Raw genomic sequence first — 22440 nt, forward strand, 5'->3', positions numbered from 1 at the left:
AGGTTCACATTCCACAAAAGTGAGAGAGATGGATAAAAAAAGAGAGGAATCACACACTGTCTCAAAATGAAGCGCAGAGGACAGAACCATGTGCACAGGGCAGGTCTTATTTTCCTTTTTTCTTTGAATGCTAGAAACTCTCCCAATACCATGGATTTTTGTATTATTCCAATGAATAATCTATTTTTACTTTCGGCCTGTTATTGATTAGCCTCTTGCATTAAATGTGCATAGTACTTATTTGAAAACTGCGAAGGGCAGAACTACATACATTTGTTATCTCTGTTACTCAAATTTTAAGACATTTTCCTTTATACTTCTATGGATTTATACATCTGAAGGTCATTTTTAAAATTTTTTAGGTCAAAGAACACCCAGTAATCAAAATGAAACATAAAGAGGGAGTAAATACTTGCAGAATTCATATGTAGCAAAAAGTTGATATGACAGAATGAATGACATGGTTATATTTGTGAGGGAAAAAAAGACATACCAAAAAAATTAAAGCAGTATCAAAAATATTTCTAAATGCACTTAACAAAGAAGGAAATATTCAACTGTTTCATGAATATACAAAAACGAGTGTACATAACTACTAATAAAACAAGTTAATAATAATGCCAATTCACTATTTCATACTCACTAAGAAGAAAAACATGAACAAAAAAGCAAAAGATCAAATAGGACTAAAATTACAAACATGTTAAATAATTGGAATTGTCATCTTCTGTTTGCCATGCCAAATTTTAGAATGAGGTTGAAGATTTATTCGGTATTATCTACATAAATGTGGTAATATCTACATAGGCATAACATATAAGTCATGAATTATACTTTTTCACACCAAAATATTCTTAGAATGTTTCAACAGGGAGATGCACCACTGCTTTCACCACCAAAGAAGACTGCATTTTTTACCATCTTCCACTGTCCACGTCCCTTGAGTCAGGGCCCTACTAACCAAGACTCCCATACACCTGTGCCCAGTACCATAACAATGTCAGAAAATAGCATAGAGAATGTGGCATAGTTGAGAATCAGGGATCTGAAAGAGGAGACAGTGGAAGAAAAGGCAAACTGTACAGAGCAGAAAAAAAATGGTTGCGAAAGACTAGGCGAATGGATCTTAGAAGGAAGAAGAAACTGCTGAGGATGAATTAGATGAGAAAAAGTGTATCCCAAGTAGGGGAAAACAGGTAGTATTATGACAGAATAAATTCTTATGCCAGTGGCCTCATATACAAAAATTCCAAAAACCAGGATGTAGTGGTATAATGATTTAATAAAACAAGTATGCCACACACCTGGCTCCCTGCTCATAGAGCTCTACTAGAGATTTAATACTCTTTCTTTTCTCTCAAGGCTTGAAATTTCTTTCCCTCAGACACTACTCATCAAACATACATTTGCTTTCTACACTTCCTGACCTGTTCCATCTGAATTCCCTCAGATTTTCTGTATTAACACATACCTACTGTTTTTTCTTCAATCTATCCCACCAATTCTTATACCCAGGTAACCTCCCATAAATGAACTTTTAATGCTGCAACCCTGACATTTTGAGATATACCTCTTTATTCTGACTCCTGGATCACCCTCCAATTTGCTCCTCCAACAAAATATCAAGCATGATTGGTGTCTGATTTGGTTTCCTATATAATCAGTTACATATTCTACCCATTTTCTTATAAATAAATAAACAAATGGTCCCATTCGTGTTTTTTGTTTTGTTGTAAAAAAGAATAATGCTTTAAAAGAACCAGTTAAATCAAAACCACTAGGGAGACTAGAGGGTATGGTGAATGCATGAAGATATGAAACTATTCTATGTACCACAATTAATGTTATATTTCTTAATACAAATAGTAGTTATGTAGTGTGTTCCCTTTGTAAAGCTTAATTAATCTGCATAGGTTTGATAGTGGTCCAGTATTTGCCTTGTTAAATAAGATCAAATTCATTTCATGAAAGGTGGTAGGAAAGAGCATAAGAAAGAGACTTTAAAAGAGTAGTAGAAAATGCCTTGGGGTAATGGATAAATTAATTGATTGTTAAGCTGGTTTTATGGATGTGTTTGTATACCAAAAGATGAATTTATACACCTTAAATATGTACAAAAATTAGGGATGGGGATATAGCTTAGTTGGAAGAGCTCTTGCCTCATATGCACAAATTAATTGATTGTTAAGCTGGTTTTATGGATGTGTTTGTATACCAAAAGATGAATTTATACACCTTAAATATGTACAAAAATTAGGGATGGGGATATAGCTTAGTTGGAAGAGCTCTTGCCTCATATGCACAATGCCCTCGGTTCAATCCCCAGAAAGACAGAAAAAAATGTGTATAGTAAATATATCAATAAACCTGAAAAAGTTGTCTTAAGTTGAGGTTAAAAACAAATCACAGTAGGGCCAGTGTTGTGGCTCAGTGGTAGAGCACTTGCCCAGCACATGCAAGGCCCTGGGCTCAATTCTCAGCATCACGTAAAAAGAATAAAATAAACGTATTGTGTCCAACCAAAACTAAAAAAAAATTTAAAAAATAATACTATTATTATGTGACAAATATAAATTTACTAAAGAAGAATGTATATGTATTTATAACTACATCCTCAAAACTCCTTCAATTTGAAGCCTCCAGCAGATCTTAATTCATAATGATAATATTTCATTTTTGAGAGTTATGTCTCCTCTGACCTTGGGTAGTCAAAAAGCCTGGACAAGAGGTGTGTGAATATACATTTTAATCAAATCCTGAAACTCTCTTCCTTTTTATGCTGTTTGACATCAGGGGAAAAAATATGCATCCAGCATCAGATGGGAAACAATCATCTTCTTTTAGGCCCTTTCATGTTTGGTCTTCTTTCTCTTTCTGAGGGCAATGCCACTCCTGCTAATTGGTTTTGTGATTGAACCCAGTGCCTCATACATGCCAGGCAAGAGCACTACCGCTGAGCCACAACCCCTATTATTTCCATTTTTATAGCCAGGAAACTGAGGCTCAAAACTATAAGTTACTAGATAAAATCACATCACTAGTGGGTGGTGGAGCCAGCATTTAAACCCAGGCTCTGCAGTGCAGGTTGGGTTTGGTTTGTTTTTGGTGCTAGGGATCAAACCCAGGGTCAGGCTAGGCAATCTTCTATCACTGAGTTGTATCCTCAGGCCCTTTTTTATTTCATTTTGAGACAGGGTCTTGCTAATTTGCCAAGACTGACCTGGAATTTGAGATCCTCCTGCCTCAGCCTTCTGAGTAGCTGGGATTATAAGGTGTCATCATCATCACATCTCACTGCCAGTGCAGGCTCACTTGTCTCTGAGGTCCGTGCATGTTGATTCCATGTTATTCTTCCCTCTCCTCCTCTCCTCAACTCCCCCAGAGGTTTTGTTCTCTGCACCAAGGATCTCCAGATGGCCTAAAGTGGAACCTCTTGTAGTGGACATTTGTTAGGTTTTGGTGTCTGGCAATCATTTCCTCTTCCTCAAAGTTCCTGGTTCCCATTGAATTCTGTTTCCCATTGGCTCTTGTCATGTGAGACAGAAATCAGGGTCCTTGCCTTTTCCTGATTAAGGGAAAGGGAGTGACCCAGGCTGGAATTTGAGTTCTTAGCAGCAAGGTCAACAGGCTGAAAGAATTTGGCACTCTGATCTATCCCAGTGGCGCCAACAAACTCAGGAATCAAGATTTCAAAAAGAATTTTCAGCCCAATTTTGAAAAGAAAAATCCACATGACAAATCAAAGATGAACAAAATACTAAAAGTTTAAATGAAGACGGGGTCAGTGTGACTGATTTCCTTTTGCCTTGGGCTCCAACATGGCTGGCCATAGCCCTGCTGGACACACCTCCCTGTGCACATTCTTTGTAGTTCAGGGCCACTGTCATCCCTCACATTGTCCTCTCTTTGTGGTCCTCGGTCCTTCCATCCTTCCTTGCTGATGAACTCACCACAGTACTCCTCTCTGGGTCCATTTCTTCATTACACAAAGGGGATCATCTATAGTCCCTAAGTCCCCGTATTCTTGTGGGCATTACATGAGCATTAATATGTGAACAGAACCTGACTCAGGTGACAGCCAACTCCAGAATCAACATCACCATCATTGCATAAGAGCACACCCAGCTGCCATGCTTCCTAACCACCACCCAAAGATTGGGGGTGGTGCTTACAGTTGGCTGGATGACAACTCACACTTACCTCCTCATTGTGGTAGCTTTCATTGCGGTGACTGAAACACCCGACAGAGACAGAGGGGAGGAGGAAAAGTTTATTTTGGCTCATGGTTTCAGTCTGTGGTCGGACAGCTCCTTTGCTTTCGGCCTGAGGTGAGACAGAGAACATCATGGCTAAGGATATGGTGGAGGAAAGCTGCTCAACCCACGGCATCCAGGAAGCAGAGAGAGAAAGAGAACATGGAAGGGGCCACACCCCCAGTGACCTGCTTCCTCCAGCCATGCCTGGCCTGCCTACAGTTCCCACCTCCTCCCAGTAGTCCATTCCAATTATTAATCCATCAACTAGATTAATCCATTGGGGAGGTCAGAGCCTTCGTGATCCAATCACTTCCCCAAAGTCCCACCTCTGAACACTGCTGCCCTGAAGGCTGAGTTTTTAACACTTGAGTTTTGGGGGAACATTGCACATCTATACCAGAGCACTCATCCACATTTCTGACCACTCAAATCTCAACTGCAGACAGACTCCTGTCCCTCCACCTGCTTGATAAATATATGTGTTCCCTGAGATTCTTGCTTAAACCTCCTTTCTTTTCTTTCTTTCTTTCTTTCTTTTCTTTTTTTTTTTTTGTACCAGGGATTGAACTCAGGAGCACTCAACCATGGAGCGACATCCTCAGCTCTATTTTGTATTTTATTTAGAGACAGGGTCTCATTGAGTTGCTTAGCACCTCACTTTTGCTGAGGCTGGCTTTGAACTCATGATTCTCCTGCCTCTTTCCCCTGACCCGGAGCCTCTGGGATGACAGATGTGCACCACCACACCTGGATAAACCTTCTTTCTTTCTATCTGCTCTCTCTCCAATCCATGTGTAGATATCCACAGCCTCAAAAGGTGTCCTCTTATTCCTGATATGTCTGTGAAGTGCATATCTTGTAGCCCAATTTCCAAATGTGTGTTGAATGTCTCACCAGTGCCTGACCCCTACTGTGAATATTACCAATAGTAGCAAGCAACAACTGAATGCCAACCTTTGAGCTCACCACTTCACATGGACTTCTTCATTCCATCTTCTCAAAAACCCCATTTTACAGATAAACACAAAACAGTGAAACAAACCAAGATAAGAGAAGAAAATTACTGTTATAGTTTGGATCTGGAATGTCTTTGTGTGTTGAAGGCTTGATCCCCAAAGGCAGAGGTGGCACCTTCTGGAATGGATCTGACCTCATGAATAGATCAGTCTATTGGTGGATTCATAATTGAATGAACTACTGAGAGGTGGTAGACACTGTAGGAGGTGGGCCCTTGTTAAAGGAATAGGTCCTTAGTGGTGTGCACTTGGGAACTTTATGTTGTCCCCAACCTCAGCCCCTTTCTCTCTCTTCTTCCTGGCTTCCATAAAGTGAGCATCTTTGCTCTACCATGCAACTCCCCAACATGATGTTCTGTTGCCCAAGGCCCAAACAGAGCCAGCTGACCATGGACTAAAGCCTCTGAAACCATGAGCTGAAATAAAATTTTCTTCCTTTAAATTGTTTTTCTCAGGAATTTTGTCATAGTAATGGAAAGCTAACTAGCACAGTCACACAAGGTCATGAACTAGGGAACTGGAAGAGACAGGATTTGAAACTGCAGCAGGTACTTCTGCTAAAAAAAAAAGGCAATCCAAAGGTTTACTTGTTAATCCACAATTCTGAAGTGATTTGAGGAAGAGTTGGCAGAACAGTGGTCCTTTGCTACTCGGTGCATTGTGTAATGCCTGGAGACATTTTTGATGGTTTCAACTGGTAAGTGTTGCTGGCATTTAGTGGGTAGAGTCCAGAGATGTCACTAAATGTCCCACAGTACCCAAGAAGCCCCCCACAGCAAGGAATGAACTGGTCCAACATGTTGATAGCATCAGGAGTGAGAACAGCTGCATTGGAGAACTCATTGTAAAGCGAGACAGTGAGCTGCCAGTGAAGAGTGCTGCCTTCTTAGGTGCCAACTCCCCCTCTCACCAACTGTGCAAGTCCCTATGCCTCCTGCTCCCTCCACCCTCAAGCCCAAGCCCCAGCCCAGCAAAGCTTCAGACTCTTCCCTACCACCCACACTGCCTGCTCCTCCGCATAAAGTACAAACAGGAACTCATTATCTCCCTGCTCAGAACCTTCCCCTCCCTGCTCTTTATCATAGTTAAAAATACCGCCCTCTTCCTCCTCACAGGTGAGCACCATTGTCCCTCCTTGCGCATGCCCCCCCACCAGCCAACACACTGTGCCTGCTGACTTCCAAGACTCTGCTCAGCCTCGCCTTTCGGCCCAAAGAGCTTCTTATACATTTCTTTTCTAGGCATGAGGCTGAAGTCGCTTTATACTCATCCATATTTGATTGTCCAGAAAATGAGTTTAATGAGGAATTAGACTAGGGAACCCTTAAGAACCTACTAACTCTTAGTCCATGATTCCAGGAAAATCTCATGACGGAACATCAGATTCTCTACTTTTCCCTTAGCCCTCCTCTCCAGTGGCCAAGGTGGCTCTCCTCCAATCCATGGTTCCCTCCCCTCTCCTCCTTAGGACTTGTTCCATCTATGGCCCAGCCTTACCTCAGCAACCACCCCACTCTGCTGGGACCTTCCCATCACCCACAGATGCTTGGTGCCTGCCCATCTTTAGTGAAGCCTCCACTCTTGCCTTCCACTTGCTAGACAGCCACATTTCTGAAAAGGGTTGTCTACAGTTGTAGTCTCCCACTCACTCCTCAACCCACTGCAATCTGGCTTCCAATCCCTTCACTTCATCAACACAGCTCTGGTAAAAGCAACCAGCCTGTAGTTATCAAATGCAATGGACACTTGCTTTCCAATCCTTACTGGCTTGAATTTTCTGGGATCTTTGTGAGTGCTGGCCATTCCCTCCTTTTAGAATCATTGCTTTCCTTAACTCCAGGTTTTCCTTCTGCCTCTCTTGATGCTCCTCCCATTACCCAAGGGTGATATTCACCCCTCAGCCCATGTCCAGAGCTTTAGCTCCTAGGAAAGGAAATACAGGGTGGTAAAGAGTCTGGACTCCAAAACTCCTCCACTCTCTAAGTGTTTGGCCTTGGGCAAGTTATTAAATGCTCCTCTGCCTCAGTTTCCTCAGCTGTATAATGGTACAAGCACTTTTTAATCTCATTGCTTTCCACTCTGAATATGTGCCATTCCTTCAGATCATGCTGAACTTTACAGAATTACCTGACCATATTATCTGCTCATGCTCAGGGTCAACTCAGGCACACAGGGTGCCTAAGTGGGATCTGGTAATAGGTGAGTGGATGTTTCTCTGAGCTGCATTTCCCCAGAAGCAAATCCTGAGAAAAGAAGTTAAGCACAGTTACTTTATTTGGAAGAACAAAAGACTGGTGGGAAGGTGAGTCAGGGGAGGGAGAAGAAGAGCAAAAGAAAGAACAAGTTAATGAGGAGGTTACTGCTTCGGGAATGGACTTAATACCACTAGGCATCCTCCAAGGAACTGTTTTGAGAGCATTTTAGAATCATTCCCTCTGTGGAAAGGGAAGCTGAGCATTCATCCACTGATTGGTTGGGTTTGGCCCTAGGCTGTTGGGCATTTCCAGGTGGGCAATATTCCACAGGCCTGAAGAAAGCCTCAGGCAGATAAGGAAGGTTCATGTTTCAAGTGGACAATTCCTCTGAACAGAGGGCATCCAACTGCAGCCGCAGGTGAGTTCAGAGATGGGTCCAGGTGACACGGAACCAACCATCACCCATGCATGTGCTTGTTGCTCTGCCTAAGGGGCCTGTGCCCCTCATCTACCCAGACAGGTCCTTGACACGTCATTCAAGAACACTTCTTGAAAGTGTTTTCCAGTCTCCTTCTAAACCCTACCACCATGTTTTGTGCAGCCACATGACACCCCAGACGTGCCTTTATGAATACTTAGCTCTGCTTTCTAAATGGAGTTTTCTTACTTGTCTTTCTTGGAGAACAAGCAGTTCTTTTTCATTTTTTGCAGTAATGTCCAGAAAAATTTTAAGCACTCTGTATGCAATTAACCAGTACTAAATGAATTCAAATTCAACTTGCTCTCAGGGTTCTACTCAGAGCAAATGGTCAATAAATGTGGTCCCTTTCCTTCCCTCTACCTCAAAGAGTTTGTCATTGGACTTAGGAAAGCACCCTGTGAACATTTGATGTGATAAATAAGGTCTTTAATGAATAGAAATGCTGGGGAAGCACAAAGGAGGGAATAATTAACTGGGACTGTACCAATGAGACTACAGTTACCTTGTCTGACAGTCTTAACAGTCTTAATTACTTATAGTTTTAACTTTCCAGGACCATTAATAGAGCCGTCTGGCTTTTCTTCCATCACACTGAGCATTCCCATTGAGTCTATCTGTGAAAGATCCAGACAGTTGAGGGACTGAGTCAATTGCCCTGATTTGGATGGGGGTGGAATCAGCAATTCTAGTCTTGTTTGCCTCTTTCATTCATTTGACATTTCTTTATTGAGGGTACTCTATGGGCCAGCACTGTTCTTGGCTTTGGGAATAGGCATGTACCTGCTGTAATGCACCTTCCCCATAGGGGAATGATAAATAAGCAGCCAAATAAATAAACTAGGGACAAGAGCTAGGAAGCAATAAAACAGGATATGAAAAGTGTGGAAGGTGGAGATAGGGATGTAGGTGCCAGAAACAAGATCAAATGGTTGAGAAAAGCTTCTCAGAGAAGCTAAGTTATGAGTTCTGAGCTGCCTCCAAGAAAACCTCCTAGAGATTCTTCCAGAGGGAGCAGTGTCTGCAAATGACTGGGGCAGGACCCTGGGCTCCTGGTGCCCAACCTCGAGTGTGTCCTACCACTTCTGACCACTGAAAGAAAGTCTGCAGAGAAGGGATAAAACTCGATCTAAAGCTAATGTCTATTCTTCACTGTCTTTCAGTTTTCACTCATCTGCATGTTGTTCCCTTTTCAAAGTGTGGCTTTCAAAGGAATCTGAAACACAGCAAAACCACCAAGCTGCATCCTCCAGGTTATAAACCCCCCCCCCCCCAAATGTGGCATTTCTGTGGGAAACCACAATGAATCACTCCCGCTAGCTACCCAGGCTGGGATTGACTTTGGTTTTTCCAAACTTTGTGAAGCACCTCAAGGCTTATTAACACCCCTTCCTCAAGGTCCTGACCCTTAGGTTAAGAACAAAATCCCAAATTCAGTGAGGTTTGCTGAGTTTCAGATTTCACCAGAAAGGGGTCTGCTGCAGCCACTAACCTTTTCCTCTGCAGAAAGCATGTTTTAAAACGCTGCAAAGAAAAATTATCACTCAGTGAGTAGCAGGGATATGGTGCTCTAAGGAAAGACTGTGGTCCCTGGCTTAATAATTAGGCACAGGTATGCACAATGCACACCCAACAAGCTAAAATCCTCCTTTCTCTGATATCCCTTAATGGCATTAAGAAGGAAAAACATGGCTACCATTTATTTGTTCATTTCCAATGTGCCAAGCACTGATTCGGCTTCCAAATCAAACCTATAAAGACAGTATTAACCATTTCAGATTTGAGGACACCAAAGCTCAGGAAACTGAAGTTAAGTGATTTACTCAAGAGGTCTCATTGGTAGAAAAAGGGAAAGGCCATATTCCAACCCAGGTCAGAGATCAAAGTCCACCCTATACTATCCACAATATTAGGGCACCATCCTGGCCCCAAAGGTCCTGCCTCCCAGTCCTGGGCAAAAATGAGGAACTGAGCAAAGAGGAAGCAGTGAAACCTGTGAACGAGGTGATGCTACTTCTTTTAATGAAAACAGAGGTAACGGCCAGAGCGTGCAGGTCCATCCTCTGCAGGACAGGAGAGGGGTCGAGGTCCTTTCCCGGTGGCCCAGCCTTAGCCCGCCCGCAAGGCCAAGGTTTTCTGTGAATAAATCCCACCCTTCCCACCTCTGGAGGAGGAGGCAGCCAGCGGGGGTGTGGGCCCACGACCAGAACTCCAGGCCCCAGCTGAAGTCCCAGACCCGCCTGTGCCCGCGGGTGTCCAGCGCGCCGCGCCCCCGCCAGTGTGCGGGCCGGCCAAGGGTTAAGCTCGGCAGGAGCCCCTGGCGCGGAGCGGCGGCCAGGCCTGGAATGCTTAGTCAGGATTCCGATTTCCTGTCGAAGGGTTTGGATTTCCTGAAACCCACGCCCTCCGCACCGAGCGGGATCCTTGGAGCAGCTCGCGTCGCCGGCCTCCTCCCCCAGGCACATGGTCGCCCGCCCCTTCCTGCGCCGCACTCGCCGCCCCTGCGGGCCGGCACTCTGCGCTCGGGCACCGGCCCGCGCCTCCAGCCAGCCGGCTGTTCCCGGGTCGCAGTCCGGTTTCCGACCCGAGAGCCGCCGCCGCGCGGCCTAGGGGTGCCAGGGCGCGGGCGTCTGTGCCGCCACCGGGAGCCGGCGCCGAGCCCGCGATGGAATAATGCCCAGCGGCCCGCCCAGTCCCGGTGAGTTGCGGGGCGCCGGGCCTGGCGGGGTCGCCCTCGGGGACTGGCGTCCCCCCCCACCCCCCACCCCCCCCACCCCCCACCCCCCCCACCCCCCACCCCCCCACCCCCCCCACCCCCCCACCCCCACTCCGCGCGGAGAGGTGCGGAACGGGGCCCCGGGAGGGCTCCCGGCGCTGTTCCGGGTCGGGTGCCCCTCTCCGCGGGCAGGACGCCGGCCCCAGGTCAGGGGAGCGTTCTGGGCGCGCGGGGTTCTGCTGGGCCGGGCGAGGCCACCCAGGGGGCTCCGCGCCCCAGCTCCAAGCGCCGCCGGGCAGCGCGCGCCTGGCGGCCCCTGCTCTGGGGAGGCGGCGAGTGGGGGCGTGGGCCGCCCTGGTGGCGCAGCGGCCCCCTCCCGCTGGAGGCCGTGACAGCGCTGGCGGGGCCCTCTCCTAGCACAGAGGCGGGGGCGCCGGCCGCGGCCTTGTCTGCTGGCACCGCTGAGGAAAGTTCCCCACCGCCAGCGGCCCCCCCCCCCCCCCCCCTGCCTGGATATGGTGCTGCCAAGCAGGCCCCAGGCCACTTGCTTAAAGCAAAAGAGACAAGTGAGGGGGCAAATTTGCCACCAGGGGCTCGGTGTTGGCTCATGGAAAGACCAGGAAAGTGGCTTGTGTTTTCTGCTTGTATCATGTTGGGACCTGCTGTGTTTTCTGAGAGCAACAAGAAGTTTAAAAGAAAAAAGAAACTCGCTGGTGTCCGGTTTTCTGCAATTTAATTCATCCCAAGAGTTCATCTTGGGCATTCCTAAAGCTGTTTCCTTTAACAATTTATTTTTCCACTAATGCAGGGAGATGACTAGCCAACCTTGACCTCAGCCTTACCTGTACAAATCAGAAAGGCCAAGAACTTTCGCCCACTTCTTTCTCCATCTATTCGGTCAGGTTGTATTGGCCTAAATGACAGCGGGGCATGGATTGCTGAGTAATGCTTTGGGACTGTGAACCACAGAATTCAGTTTTTAGGCTAGTCTTACCTCTGTTGAAACTTTCAGTCCAAGATTTTTTTCTGTTTCGCAGTTAGAGAGCTACTAAGAAGATGCATATCTTTTGGTCACTCAACCAACACGTTAGAAAGAAAAGAACCTTAGAGAATAACTGTTCTCACTCCTTTTTGTTACCTGGATGAGGTCCAGAGAGGAAACCTGACTTGCCCAAGGTTCTTATGGCCAGGAATAATTTACAAGTCTTTCAACTCTCAGGCCACTGCTCCTGTGACCATGTCAGATTAAGGTCTGCCAGCCATGAAACAGACCTGCAAACTTGTCTTCTTGCATTATAGCCTTCTCCACTTGAGGGACTTCTCTGTTCTGTCTTATTGCTGCTATTTTTGAGATAGGCGGTCATCTCAAACTACATATTTTGAGATGGGGAGTTAAAAACATTACTTAACCTTACTGTTAAGCTACCAAATGGATTTGAAATCTGAAATAGGTGGCTTTTTATGTAGGGAATTACTTTTCACCAACCCATTCTTTTGTGAAAAATATAAACCCCTCAAGTCCAAAAAAGGGCAGTGTCTTAGCACATTATGTACCACGTGATGATCAGTTGACTTGATTTTCAGCCCCCCTGTTTCTTGTGGGCTAACCAGCCCACCTATTTTTCTCCTTATGAGAGCTCTGAATGGCTGGTTTTTCATTTTTAGTATGTGATAATGTCAGAAAGAAAGGACTTTTTCGCAAGCTTGCCATTTGGTGAAGGAAATTGAAATTCTCTACAACTCCCCAGTCCTCACCAGCCACAGTGAGCCAGATTTTCAAAATTAGTGTGAGCCTTGCAGGCCCAAAGATGAATGTGTGCACTCAAATGGAGCCCTCCCTCATGGAGACACACCTCCCAGCTGGCTGCTCCACATGCACCCAGGTGGCGCAGTCTCTTGGAAAGAAGGGAATCCAGGTTACCTGGAACACTGTTGTTCCTGTACTTCCCCTCCCCAGTTTTCAGCAGTGTTTGCAGGGACCCTCCTGTGTCCATCTCACTTTTCTCTCCGTTTCTTCTCACTTGTCTCTCCATTGCTTTGTCTGGCATGGGCTCCAGAGATCTTTTCTAGGGGATACACAAATAATGTCCACATAAGCAGTGGGAACAGTGACAGCACTTATGGAGCACTTGCTTTGTATCCTGCACTTCTTACCTCTAAGGATTCCCGAAGGAGGAGAGGAAAACCCTTTGGGAGCCTTGCCCAGAAAGGACAATGCTTCTCAGATTTGTCTGGAATTGAATCATTCTTTCATGCACCCCGTAAACATTTGCTAAGTGGCTCCACTGTACTCGATGCCAGTTGTGCAAAGATGAATAAGGACCCTATTTTCAAGGCTGCCTATTTCCAGCTTCATCTTTCCATGTCAGCCGCACACTTTTCATTTAATCAATTCAGCTACTCTGTGTAGAGCACCTGCTTCCTGCTACACCTTGGGTGAAGTCCTGATGATACAGTGATGAACAAGGTAGATCTGGCCCCACCCATCCTTGCATTTCATTGGAGGAGATAAAGAATTGGGGAAAAATAGATAACTTCCAAGAAATAAAAGGTTGTGCTGATATTTATTATTAAAGCCACAGACCAAACACCAAAGTGGAGGATAGGGATACAATGTAGGTTCTAAGTTTGCCAGGGGAAAAAAAGCCTGGTCTGCAGTTGGAAAGTGGAGCAGGAACTAGGGGTAGAGAGGCTGCTGGGAGGGGAGGCACTTCAGGCAGAGGGATCAGAACATGCAAAGTCTTCTTTGCCGGGAAGAGCTCCAGGTGCTCCAGGTGGTAAGGGAACTCATGGGGCCCTAGTGTAAGGGAGCCATGAGAAAGGCACAAGGTAAGTTGGAGGTGGTGCCAGGTCACTGCGGGAAGACCTCCTACCCCCACCAAGTACAAGAGGCCATGTAAGATGTACTATCTTATAGTCTGAAAAGACTGAAATAGTCCTCACTGGTCTAAAACCAAGGTGTTGGCAGGGCAGCTCCTTCTGTAAGCCCAGGGAGAACCCGTTCCCAGGCTCTTCCAGCTTCTCGGGCCTTCTACATGCTTTGGCTTGTTCCCAAAGCCAGCACTCTTGCTCTCAGTCCTTCTCATGCTGCTGTCTCTTAATTCTCCCCTTGCCTTTAAGGACCCTCTAAGTGATGGCATTGGACCACCTGTGTCAACTAGGCAGCTCACTCCATTTTAAGGTTAACTGATTAGCAAACTTAATTCCATCTGCCATGTTAGTGCCCCTTTGCCAGGTAATGGAACATGTTCACAGGTCTTGGGGATTAGGATGTGGACATCTTGGGGGCTGGTAAAGGAGGGTGCTATAGGGCCTCTAGGGAGAGGCTCCAGTGGGTTCTGCCAGAGCTCTCTGTGCCAGGCTTTTCACAGGGAATTAGAGTTGAGGATTCACTGCCCTGGGCATTCTTCAGGAGCAGGCCCAGTTGTTCACTTTCACTGGCGACACTGTCTTGTCTCATTCTGGTTGAAGGGTGAATTGAATTTATCAGTCATGCAAATCTTCCACCAGCTCGCCTGCTCTCACATCCTCTCCCAGGAGGGATGGGGATGGTAGGGGGGTGGTCCCTCATTTAAAGTCTGCTGGTGGTTCATTTTCTGGCACAGTGTGAAGCCCAACAGTTGTGCCTTTTGTACAGCTAAACTCTTGGTTCCAAAACCATAGTTAGGTTGTCCTAACCTAAGCCAGCCCTGTTCCCAAACAGGCTACTGGCCACAAGAGAGATGAACGAGTATGTAGTTCCATGAGACAGATCTGTCTAAATCTCTTGGGGGAAAATAACTGAGAGCCTGGCCTGCTGGAGGCGCTTGGTAGGGGCGTCCTGTACTCTGAGGGTGAGGGAGCAGCTATGGTGCTTTGTATAGCCACATTGTTGCAGAGGGGTAATTAAGACCAGATTTCTGAAGTCTCAGTTATTTAGAGAAAATGGGCTTCTGTCCCTGATGCTCCTAAGAAATAGTTTCCGGAGAATTTAAGCGCTTTGAAGAGCCACATTGGCTCTGGTGGCCTCCAACACACTGGCTTGCAGAGAGACAAGGTTCTTTACTGCATGGGGTTCCCCTGCCAGCCTCTCCAGCTCCTGTCCCTTGAAAATGTCACAAACCAAGTCCCTCTTGTAGTATTTCTGGCGTTTCCTCTTCCTCCACCACCCTAACTCAGGAAGCACAAAGGTGCACGGAGTTAGAAAAACAGAAGAGCAGCCAGCGCCCTGGTGCTGCAGGACCCAGCTGGAGTCTGGTTTGGGATGAGGAAGAGTGCCTGTCAGGACTTCCCCAAGCTGTGGCGGGAGGGAGTTCCATAGAAGCAGGCTGCAGGCATGGGCCGTGGGCAGAACAGGAAGGAGGGTACCAGGACACGCCTGCCTGGGGTTCTGGGGGATGCTCCTGTTTCCCTCTTCGAAGCTGATGGTGACTTTTTGGTCAGGGATTCTGTCTTCATAAAACCACTGGCATGTGACAATGCTGTGGACCTATTTCCTTGTAGTTTTAATTCTCCTTAGGAGTAGAAATGTACTCAGAGGACTCAACCAGTCCTTGATACTTCTTCTCCCCTGAGTTCCATGAACTCAGGGGAGAAGAAGTATCATGGAAACAGGAAGGCTTCAGGGAACCAGAAGATTCTGGGCTCCACTACTGACCCTGCCGTTTCTTTTCCTCTGCACTATCCATGTCATCTTACCTGAGACAACGTAGGAAGATCCTACATGAGGATAATGTCACTTGGTACCATTGTGATTTTGATCTTGCAGGGAAACATGTTTGCTCATTGGTGGCCTCTCCTGTGAGATGGATACCTTGAAGGGTGCTACAGGTTGGGGGCTGAGACTCTAGATTATTCCTTCATGTCCCTGTGCCCAGGACAGTGCCCAGCAAAGGGCAGGCACTGAGCAGGGGCTGAGTCGGGTGTAGGTTGCTTGGCCATGTTGTTGGGTTTTTCTTTGTTGAGTTTTAAGTTTTAATGCCTGTCCATTCTACTTCTAGAAATTCTGTTTGGTTCTCTTTCAGATCAGCCCAGCCTTTAGTCCTTGGGTGATCTTTCTTGGTTTCTGTTCCAGACTTTTGTCTTTGTTTTAAACATACTGATGTTCACTTCCAGATTGTCTCATTGTGTTCATTGTAGGGGGGCTCACACCTCCCATTCGTGGTGTCTTCTGTGGTTCTGGGCTTTCATGGTGCTCTGTGCCTACCCTGGGAAGCAGAGTTGTCTTTGCTGAGCAGTTTTGTGCTTCAGCAGAGGCCCTGAGGATTTCCTGGGTCCTCACTGTTTGAGGGGCCCTACACTCACACCTTGGGGTTTCACTATTAACTCTGAGCCTTTTTTCTGCTCTCAAACCCCAAGGCAGAGCCCAGCTTTCTTGCCATTTCTCTGGACTGATGGGTGGAACAGTTTGGGTCTCTTTTCAGAGAAGACTTTGACCCCTGTGGGTCCTGGCTTTGTAAGGAGGTCTTAATTTCCCTTTCCTTCCAAGTGGCACCAAGTTGGTGCCAGACAGCTTAATCCATTCAGCCTTCTTTTAGAGACAGGAAGAGAAAGAACATTCATAAAAATATAAGAATTGCCATTTTGGGAAAAGAACCAGGATATATGTGAGAACGCTGGCAATAAGAAGGCGGGACTCAGAAGAGCTTCCTGAGTGTGCCTGTGCCCGCTGCTAGAGGAGGCTGCTTCAGCTACAAGGGGCCAGGGTGAGCATGTTCACCTCTGAAGCCCTGCGTCTAGCGTTGTGCCAGGAGAGAGGCAAGAAATGTTTCTGATGGAGGGAGGGAAGGAAATTTTTGTAGTCCAAAAAGACAGATAGTGATACAAAGGACATAATAAGGTAAAGAAAAATGGCACCGAATTGAGACTCAGAAGTTCTAAGTTCCAGCCTAGGGACAACAGTGACTAGTTATGTGACCTTGAGTTGCAGCCCTGCATCCTCTTTGCACTTCATTTCCTCATCTGCCCAAAGGGGACGATAGTTCTATCCCAACTCATCCTCCCAGCCAGGTTGCCATGAGGGTGTGGAACATGGGACACTCAGAGGGAAATGGGTCTTTCTTGTCTGCAAGGCCACTGGAATGAGATATCTTCAGGTGAGCATTTTGCTTTGAAGATTCCCTCTGCAGGACCTGGGTTTTCAGGGAATAGCTGCAAGCATTTGGAGTTCTCTAGCAAAGGGGCCATTCTCTGGTGTATGGGTCAGTAGCTGGGCCCTGGGGAGCTGAGTTGGCTTCTGGCTCCTGTGATGTTCTTTCCCCTGTGAATTGCTCCAGCATCACACCAATGAGGGCTGAGCTGCTGCTGAGAGCTGTTGCATGGGGAATTACGCAGTCATAGTCCTCATGGTCTTTGACCTGCTGTTCCCTGAGCTGCTCCTCTAGACATCAGTTCTCATGCTCTCTCTGGTGGACTGTCCTTTGGTCAGCTTACTCTTTCTTGCCAAAGGAGATTTGGTGGATGGAAAACATTCATCAAAACACCATGGGAAAACGGCGGGCCTTGCGGTCAATAACGACAGCTAATATTTACTGTGCATCCGTATGTGTCAGGCACCACCCTGAGCAGTTTCCCTCTGTGAACTCATCCAGTGCCCACCAAAACCCATCAAATAGGTGTGGTGTTTAGCCCTGTTTGAAATGACAGGAAACCAAGATGGCTACTAAGTGACAAGATTTTAAGCAAGGTGGTCTGAATTCAGTATCCACACTCTTGACCATGATGCAGTATTGGCTCTGAAGACTTGAATGTGAATTTCATGCCCTAATTCCTTGGGTGGCTTTGGTAGTCTCTGTCATGAGCTTCTCTCTTAACCACCCTGAGCTCCAATTTGCTCTTCTGTAAATAGTGAAAACATCTCACTTTTCTTTAAACGTGTCAAATAAAATAATATATAAGAAAAGCAGCTTAGCAAGGGCCTGGCATGTAATTGGTATCAAACAAAAGTCAGTGTGCTCCAAAATGAGATCAGCGCTCCCATTTGTGTGATCAATAGGGAGAAGAAGCACGGAAAATCTCATTCATTTAAAGAGTTTTCACTGCACAAACTTCCTGCATGTCTTACTGTGTGCCAAGCACTTAGGATTGGGAGATGAAAAAAATCAAAGTCCGTGAACTTGAATACCTTGCAATTGAGCAGAAGAGAAAGGTAACCGTTGGATAACTGGAACTGTTGGATGGATGTCAGCCCACCCACTCCACAGGAGAGCAGCCCTGGGTGTTCAGGGAGTGGGGAGTCATCCCAGTCAAGTGGTGAGAGAATGTTGGGGCACCCAGGGCAGGAGTTCTGTAGGCAGCAGTGGGGAAGGGTGCCCAAGTCTGAGAAGAGCTCTCATGAAATCCTTGTGGTAGGAATGTGCTGCTTATTTGTTGGGATCTAGGAAAAGGTTTATTCAAGGAGAAAGCTCAAACTCTTGGCTGAAATAAAACAGCATTGGGGGTTTCTCTGGAGTACAGTCTCCCTGTGATTTCCTGTCCATCACTAGCACACAACAGGTTTTTTTATAGACCTTCCGGTAATAGCCTTAAGAAAGTTTCCTCTCCTTGGACAGTTACTTCCTCAGACCTAAAATAGAGCAGCAGCCGGGTGGAGGTGTGGGGTATTTGCAGATTGCACTCTGCTCTGGTTTGGATGTAGTGTCATTGGTCCCCCCAAGACTCATGTTCTGGAGATTGGTCCCCACGGTGACACTATTGGATAGTGGTGGAACCATCAAGAGTGGGGGCTGTTGAGATTTTTGTTTAGTCCCTTGGGGGTGTGCTGCAGGAAGGCAGTTCCGGAATCTCTTAAGTTCTCCCAAAAGGGTTATTATAAAGGGAGCAAAAGCCTGTCCCACCCAGTTCTTGCTGCTTCCTGACACAAGATGTGCCTACTTGCTCTGGTATGCCCTCCCAATATTGCTGGCTACCATCTGCCATGAGGCCCTCACCAGAACTGAGCTGATGCAGGCTCCATGCCCATGAACCTTCAAAACTATGAGCTTAATGAACCTCTTTTTCTTCATAAGTAGCCTATGTCAGGTATTTTGTTCTAGTGACAAAATCTGACTAATACTCTGTGGAGGGGAGTTGAGGAGGGAAGGTAGAGAGGGAAATCAGGATTGCTGGTCTGGAGATTGATGGATGTTGGCATGAGGAGGAGGGAGAGCCAGGACACCAGGCTTTTGGCCTTAATTAAGGCTTCCTGAGGTCTGTGTCTCACCAGACTGTGGCCTTCTAGGCCCCCTGGCCCTACCAGTCTCTGCCTCCCCTAGAGTGTGGTTCCTGCCTCAGTGGAAGTGGGATGAGAAAGAACCAAGTTTGTGTCCTCTTCTTTCTTGTCTTCCCCTCCCACAACTGCAGCTCTTTGGTTTTCCTATATATGGGGAACAGGAAGTGGACAGGGTTTTCCTGGTGTCCTTTTGTCTTAGATCTGAGCTCCGGAAGGGAGAACTTTCTTCATGCCTGTCACTCATCGCCTTTCTTTGTTGCTCTTTTCTCCAAACCAAACCAGTGTGAGGAACTCCACCACAGCCTCTCTAGCTCAGCCTCTTCTGTCCACTCCCCAGATCGTCTAGCCCTTTCCCAACTCACTGCCCTCCCCTCAGTCCATCTTCTAAGCCATGGCTAGAAGAAGCTTCTTAAAACTCCAGGTGGGCTCACCTTCCAGCTGAACAAGCTTCCATCTCCTTCTCCATGCCCAGGGCGGGCAGGTGAGGAGGAAAGGCCCTGGCCTTCCCAGTCACTCCCCCGAGGTCAGCCCTGGCCCTCTACTTACTCCCTCAGACAAGTCACCTAACTGCTGAACTCTGTTCTCAGGCTGTGAAATGGGCATGGACCACCTTGCGGAGAGATGGTCAAAGTACCCGTTTTTGCCTCGCTCCCTCCTCTCTCTCTCACACAGTTTCTTTTTCCCCTACAGGCTTATTCATCGTGGTGAGTCCTTAATATCCACTTAGCCAAGTGTTGACCCTCTGATTAAGATGATTAATTCATCTTTGATGAATTAATCCTTTATTCCTCTTTAGCTTAGGGTTGGAAAATCTGATTTTTGCTACATTTGAAAAAAACTCTTTCAAATTGTCCATAAGGACAAGGAGGAGTTGGGCCCTGGCCCTGAGGTTAGTTCACGTGGAGGAGGAAAGAAAAGACAAGATACGGCTTCCAGGCTTCCTGAGACCAAGCCCAGTGCTCTTCCCGCTGGCCATCCTGCAACTTCCTGGGCAGGTTGCCTGGATTCTGGGTTATCATCCTGAAGCAGGGTGCAGGCTGTGCGGGCAGTGTTTATAGAGGATCATGAACTCAGGAGTTTGCATGAGCAGTGCCTTATGAATTAGTAAAATAGACATGCGTTACTCTTTAAAATTCATTTTTCTGGAAGAGTCTTAATGGCATAACATGAATGGGTGGGGTTTTCCCATCCTGGAACAAGTTGAGAGTTGGTTGGGGTAAGTTGATTCAGCAATGGTATTTTAAACTTGCAGTTTGAAGAAGGAAACCGTGTGGAGTGTCTGCAGATGGTAATTGTGTAGACCCAGGATTTGAGTCTGCAAAATGATCATGTCTTCAGGAGCAACTCTTTGGTGGTGTAGGTGATTGGCCAGGAGTTTGGCTCCTGGACTTGTGTGAGTCCACTTGGCCTTTTATTTGCTATTAACTGACCTTGGGCAAGTTACAGGACTCTCTGAGCCTCAGTTTTGTTATCCATCAGATGGAGAGAATTAAGACTTCTGCTTTTAGGGGTATGGTGAGAGCTGGATGAGTTGATGCCCAGAGAGCCATAGTATGGCTCCTGGCACACGGAGTTGGGCAGTGGAAACATTAGCTGTCCTGGGGATGGTGACTGCTTAGGGGTTGAGTCATGTCTTCTCCAAAATACAACTTGAAGGCCCCATTCCCCAAATTGTGTCAGATTGTGTCCTTATTTAGAAATAAAATTTCTCCAACAGAAATAAAATGAACATGGGGTCAGTGGTGTCCTGATAAAAGGGGAAGTTGGTACACTTGAGAAGATGGCCATGTGGGTGAAGTGACACATCTAAAGTCTGGATTGCTGGCATCCACAAACCAGGAAGAGGCAAACAGGGAGTGTCCCCACAAAGCATCAGAGAGCTTGCCCCTGCTAATGTTTTGGTTTTGGAATTCTAGGCTCTAGAATTTGAGGGAATATGTTTCTGCTGTTTTCAGCCACCCAATTTTGGATGCTGTGATGGTGGACGTAGGAAACTCATATGGCAGCAATGACAGTGATGATTGTGATGATAATGACTTGGCCTCTCGTCTAAACTCTGGACAAGAAGATAATCCCATGTATACATGTCTGACTGTAGCCAGGGCTGGGGCACCATTCAGCCAGTCTGGTGTGAACAGACCTTCCAGTTCTGTCTTCTTGACACATCTCCAGGGCATTTTTTGAGGATTTCTTTGGATGTGTTCTAGGAGCGGGATGTTGTATGTCAATGCTCCCAGTCTAGAGGGTGAGATGGACACTGAAGGAAACATTGCTCAAAAGGTGAAGTGGCTTTTGACCTGCTCTGTGAGCATTGTAAAGGATGGGAAAGTAACAATGTGAGTCCTTTGTGTCTCAGGACAACATGGTGTGGTAGAAAGAAGGTGAGCCTGGCCATGCTGCCATCCAGGTAGAAATCTGGGTCTCTCTTAAGGGTATCTTTGGGCAGCTTCCTTTCTCTGGGGCTCAGTTCCAGTCACCCGTGCTGCTAATATCCACTGGAGCTTGAAATGAGATCTCACAGGATGAGTATGAGGCACCAGAGAGGCCCTGAGTAGAAGTGGCTGTTGTCCACTTTGCCCTGTCCAGACACTGGGCTCTAGACAGGTGCTTATCAGTGCTTGTGAAGCCTCATTATCAGGGGCAGAAAGAGCATGTTGGAATTGAACAGGTGGCACTTGATGGGAATAATGCATTTTCAATATGAAGAGGGCCTGGGTCCCTGGAGGACGGTGAGAAGCTAGGGCTTCCAGAGGCCTCAATAACTCTTTGGAGAGGGAACTCTAAAGTCCCTGTTGCCTTCCAGTTACTAAAAATGTCACAGAAAAGTGAGTAAAAAGAAGAAAAGCAGAACTCCTCTGCATCTTAAAAATAGCTCATGAGCAGAGCTATTTCCCTTTGCCCTGGTCAGCTGAAGTGCCCCTTCCCAACCCATTCCTGCTCTGCTCTCTGCTGCCCAGGGATGCCTACCCACACCTCCCAGCTCAGAACTTCAGTGTTTATTCCTCACACAGGTATTTATTTGAGTTTCTGTTGCATACCAGTATTATTCCAAGATATGGGCAACTATTGTGATCATAACAGAAAAAAGTACCTATCCTCAGGGATTTCGCATTCTGGTGGCGAGAAACAGACTCAAACAACTAGTAAATGGCTGGCATATGAGATGATTAAAGAAGCTTCTGTAGAAAAACTTGCTAAGGAAGATGAGGATGCTGAGGCTGGGGGGTGTACACTGGCAAATGGGGTGTTCACGGAAGCTCTCCTGGAGCAGATGCTTGAGCAGAGTGAACTGAGGGAGTGAACACATAGATAATTGAGGACAAAACGTGTCCCAGGCACAGGGTCTTGTTAGTGCAGGTGTTCTGGGGTAGCCACATATGGAAAGTTGTATTAAAGGAACCTCAAGGAGGCTAGTGTGACTGGGGTACAATGTGTGATGACTGTTCTGGATGAGGGAAGAGGGTGATGGCCTGGACTTGAGAACATTACCTTTTGGGGAATTTTTTTGGTAACAGAGATTGGACCTAGGGATACTTAACCACTGAGCCACATCCCCAGTGCTTTTTATTTTTATTTTTTTTTTTATTTTGA

The sequence above is a fragment of the Callospermophilus lateralis genome, unplaced genomic scaffold (genome assembly GCF_048772815.1).
Source record: "Callospermophilus lateralis isolate mCalLat2 unplaced genomic scaffold, mCalLat2.hap1 Scaffold_43, whole genome shotgun sequence".
NCBI lineage: Eukaryota > Metazoa > Chordata > Mammalia > Rodentia > Sciuridae > Callospermophilus > Callospermophilus lateralis.